The sequence below is a fragment of the Sarcophilus harrisii genome, chromosome 5 (assembly GCF_902635505.1).
Source record: "Sarcophilus harrisii chromosome 5, mSarHar1.11, whole genome shotgun sequence".
In the NCBI taxonomy this organism is placed as follows: domain Eukaryota; kingdom Metazoa; phylum Chordata; class Mammalia; order Dasyuromorphia; family Dasyuridae; genus Sarcophilus; species Sarcophilus harrisii.
This window is the reverse complement of record NC_045430.1, coordinates 192,378,468-192,383,827: the sequence shown is the minus strand read 5'-3', so window position 1 is coordinate 192,383,827 and position 5,360 is coordinate 192,378,468. Positions and strand designations below refer to the sequence as shown.

The window sequence follows — 5,360 nt, the reverse complement described above, 5'->3', positions numbered from 1 at the left end:
GTTCTTGTTCTATACCACTTTGAAGCTGATCAAGTATTTTACTCTTCATAACCTTCAGGAGTAGATAGCAAAAATACTATTATCTTGTGCATGGCGGGGGGGGGGGGGGGGGGGGGTGGATTGTATAAATGTGTGTATACATACACAATAAACTTTTTTTTTCTCCAGATAAGAAAGCAAGACTTATAAAACTAAGTGACTTGCCTATGGACAGCCTTGCCAATAATTGAGGTGCATCTATTCTTTGCAGGATATACATGGAGGACATTAAAAATGATTATACCATCATATGGCCCAAGAAATTTAGAGTCCAGATCATGAGCTATGCCTGTGACTATGAGTGTGAATATGAGAATAAAATATGAGGAAAAGTAAAATCATGGTGAAGTGGATTCTGGGTTCTGCTTTAGATATTTACCTGTTGTTTGACCCTGAAAAAGTTACTTGATCTTTCATGATCTTAGTCCCTCATCCATAAAATGAGAGAGTGAGTCTCTAAAATACTTTTCAATTAACTATGAAATATTACTGAGGAAAAATTTACAAGATTTAAGAATGACTGAACTAGGTAGTAAGAGCAGAAAGAATAAAGAAGATCAATAAGTACCTAAGTGATTGTATTTGTATCTCTAGAGCTTATTATTTTTTATTTTATTTATTTATCCTTAAGAAATAAAACAAGCATTTCCATAACATAGAATGGGGGGAAGAATGATGATTATACATGAATCTGCAAGTATATTCAACTTGCTATTCCTTTTAAATATATAATAATCATATAACTTTCATTTTTCTCCCCTTTTTTCTTCCCTTTCTTACCCCTTCCCCAGGAAAGCTACCATTAGAAATACACACACACACATATACATACATAGAGATAAATATGTCTAGATATATATACTTCTATTTATCACTTCTTTCTCTGAATGCAAACAGCATCTTTTCTTGTATATCCTTTATAATTTATTTGGATATTTATGATAGTTAAAATGACTTAGTGAATCAAAGCTGATCTTAAAACAATATTATTACTATATTCAATATTCTCTTGTTCTCATTTCATGCTTCATTATTTTATGTAAGTCTATGTTATTCTAAGATTATTAAACTCATTATGTCTTATATCACAGTAATATTCTATCACAATCATATATCATAACTTGTTTAGTCATTCCCCAATTGACAGGCATCCCTCCAGTTTCCATTTCTTTGCCACCACAAAAAGAATTCATGTAAATATTTTATAATGTATTGGTTATTTCCCTTTTCCCTTAATTATCTTGGGAAACAGACCTAGCAGTGGTATTGTTGGGTCAAAGGGTTCAAGAATTCTTTGGCCATAATTCCAGATTGCTTTCCAAAGTAGTTGGATCAGTTCACAGTTCCACAACAGTTAATGTGTCCCAATTTTTCCACATCCCCTCCAACATCTGTCACTTTTCCCTTCAATCATTTTGGTCAACCTGATCGATGTGAAATGATATCTCAAGCTTTTTAAAATTTACATTTCCCTAATAATGATCTAGAGCATATGATTATAAATTGTCTTGATTTCTTCATTGGAAAACAGCCTGTTCATATATATTGATCATTTGTAAATTTGGCAATAAGTTTTATTTCTATAAATTTGACATTGTTCTCTATATATTTGCAATAAGAGATATTTATCTGAGAAACTATTTATAAAACTATTTTTCCAAATTTTCTTTTTGTCTTCTGATCATGGCCCCATTGGTTTTATTTATTAAGAGAAAAACAACTTTCTAATTTATTATCTTGCAAATTATCTGTTTTGTATCTCATAATATTCTCTATCTCTTGTTTGTTCATAAATTGTTCACCTATTCATAAATTTGATAGGTAACATATTCCATGATCTTCAGATTTTCCTGTAACTTCTCTTTATATCTTGGTCATATATCCATTTTGATATTATCTTATCTATACCTAGTTTCTGGTGGATTGCTTTCCAGGTTTCCCAACAATTTTTTTTACCAAATAATGAACTCTTATCCCCAAAACTTAAGTTTTTACACTTGTTAAATCCAGGGTTACCATATTTTTTTCTTCTGAAATGTTATGTGTACTTTGCCCCACTGATCTACTTTTCTATTTCTTAGCCAGCACCAGATAATTTTGCTAATTATAACCTTATACTATAGCTTCCTTTACATTTTTTCTTTAGTTCCTTTTATTCTTCCAAGTAAATTTTGTTATTGTTTTTTCTAATTCAGTGAAATAATTTTTGATAGTTTAATTAGGATGGCTTTGAATATCTAAGTTACTTTGGGTAAAATCATTTTTATTATATTATATTATATCCTGGCTACCTATGAATAATTAATATTTCTCCAATTATTTAAATTTGTTCTTATTTGCATAAGAAGTAACTCCCCTTATGCAGTCTCTGGGTCATGAAGCATCTTCTTCAAAGGCCTTCTCAGTTTTGAGCTATTCCAGATTAGGAAAGCAGGATGAATGGAGGCACCAACATATGTCACTACCTCCCATCTCCCAAACCAAGAACTGTGAACCAAAATAGGTGTTTTGGTGTTTTGATCAGAGGCAGAATATATGATGTATAGAGGATAAGAAAGAAGAAAAGGGATTTCAGGGTTGTAATATGAACCTTCATACTTGTTCATGAGGATCGGCAATCTGGCACTGCATATTCCCCAAGTGTGGGCTCAGGGAGGAAATGAGTAAGATAATGGAGATCAGGAAGAAAAGGAAAGGAATTAATAAAATAAATATTTGCAGTGGCTGGAAAAAATGCACCTGGAATACATTCATCTTATCATCCCAAATGGTCTTTTCTGAGAAATCCCAATGACTGGAAGTTGGAAAATGTGAAAGCCCTTTACAAAAGATAGAAGGGCTATCAAAATGGATAGCATTAGGGATCACAGCAGTAACCAGAGGGCAAATCAGGAAATTCTCCACTTCAGCCAGAAGAAGATTGAGTGATTGAAGGAAGAAATTTTCAAGCAATAAAAAACAGCAAGCCAAGTGGTGAATCAGAATGTGACTACATTGGTAAAATTCCAGAAAATGAGAAAGTATAAATTCTTCTTAGTTGTGATGAAATATGAGTAAAAGTTGTCAAGAACTACTGTCCACTGTAGAAAGATGGGAAATGCCCAGGCTGGCCAGGATCATGTCACCAGGGGATAGGGTCCACCATTGCATCCACTCTCTGCCCAGCACTATGATGATGAAAGCATTTTCTATAATTGCTACCACAGACTCCAGGAGAAAGAAGATCATGAAGAAGACAATGAGGAGGCTGGGCATTCTTTCTCTCCTGAGGATCTGCTGAGATTCAGCTGCTGACCAGGACACCTTCCCCAGAAGAGATCTGGTAGGAGGCCAGACTCTTCAAGGATTCAGCAACTCTTTGCTTTATGCAGGAATCCAACTGGAAGAGAAAGTGGAGGCTCAAATTATGCCTAATGTGGTTTAGAAAAGAACCCTACCACCTCTGTGGATGCAAATCTGGCCCCACCAGTCATTGAACCCAATCTTTATTTGCTTATCTTCAATTTGCCTGTTGCTTACCAGAGCTAGAGCCAAGGAAATATGGAGAGATAGCTTGCTGATCCTCCAAAAGACATTCTTGTTTCTTGTCCAGGCTGCTTCCCTCTCTACCCTGGATCTTTCCTCCTCCTGTTCTTCTAATGACATCTTTAACTACATCTCCCTCTTTCTCTTATTAAACATCTTTCTATAATGTAAACAATTAGTTGTCCATTCATGCCCTGGATTTATACATCTATTTTGTTCTCTATGACAAGTATATCAAGTCCCATCTTAAAGGTTTCAAGTTGACAATAAATTACTTCTTATATCTTTTTGAGTCCCACCATTCAACCAATTTTGAATCTGCCTAATTGCACAATCATTCAACCCACATCTCTATCTTTTCCACAGGAATAGCATTAACACCATGGCATTAATTTGTTCCTGATTCCAGTCAGTAGTAAGGCCCTGGGGGAATGTAAAACAGGACAGATGAGTTTCTATGAAAGGAAAAGGAAAGAGATAGGCTAGATTTCTTCTCAGAAAAAAAAGTATCCCATGAGATTAAGTACAAGAGTAGGGAGGAAGGTACTCTGAGAAGCTGGAAATAGGTAACTGTGATGGCTTGGAGTAAATGAAAGGGAGAGGCAGAGTGGCTTAGAATGAAGAAACAGACTTTGTCTACTTCATTTTATCCAGGGCCAACTCTGTCCTATAAATAAAATGAGAAACAATGCAATATAATAAAAAGCATACTAAATGTGAAATCAGAAGGTCTGGATTCAAATCCTGACTTGATCAATAACTACACTTCTCAACCTCTCTTTCTGGTCCTGTTTTCTCACTTATACAAAAGGGTTGGACTATCTGATCTCAAACCTTCCAATGTTAAATCAATGATACTGTTATATTACAGTTCTGTAATAATAGTTCAAATAAGCCAATTCAAAAACTGGGAGAAAGGATGTTTGGGCCAAGGAAAGACCTAGTATAACAGGAAGAGAGAGAGGACATCAAGAGAACAAAGTAAGAGAGGGCCTGTGAGCACAAACAGCCTATTCTATGTATATCAATGAAAGAGAGTTAAGGGAGGATGAAAGACAAATTTAAAAAATAACAGGGATAAAGAAAAACTAAGGAGAAAGGGAATAAATAGAAATACTTGTCTCTCTATTCACATGAATGTCCTGAAAGCTTATCAGGGCTCTAGGCACATTGTAGGTCAGTACCCAGTCAAAATCAAATTTCATGAAATTACCAGCCAGCCAGAGATGACATTCATCCAAAACAAAGCACATTTAATTAGTACAGCAAAATAAGTGACAAGTATATATTCTCATATATACTGGACTGTCATATCTCCAATGAGAGAAAGGATGCACAAAATGCACCATCAGGGTGAATCATGTTTCTAATGCCAATGCTTGTTCCCCCACAGAGCAACGGATATCATTTGGTGGTTTCATCAGGTGCTTCCTCTGCTGAGCTGAGGTTCCTTGTTAATCTTTATCAGTTTCATGTTTCTCTCTGCAAAGGGGTTCTACAGAATTATTGCCACTGAATTGCCATCTACTGGTCTCCAGCTTCTTTTTCCCAGTTCTTTAGTTCATAGCCCAAGACAAATTCAACTCCTCTGTAAGTAGACTTCCTAGTCAGCCACACCTAGCCAGATAACAAGAGAAATCCTTAGGAACTGAAGCCTGTTTTTATATTGAATCTCCTCCTTTACCTGCACTCCATGACTCTAATCTACTATGTCATCTGAGTTTCAAAATTTCATTTTCTTCTTAGGATCTTCCCAATGATCCCTAAATCACCCCAAGATCTGACCACCAGGCTCT

The 5,360-nt window shown here is 35.3% G+C and overlaps 1 pseudogene; it reads right to left on the bottom strand.

The window, feature by feature from the left end:
• Positions 1-2,396: 2,396 nt before the first annotated feature.
• LOC100920919 lies at positions 2,397-3,294 on the bottom strand (annotated as a pseudogene).
• Positions 3,295-5,360: the final 2,066 nt, after the last annotated feature.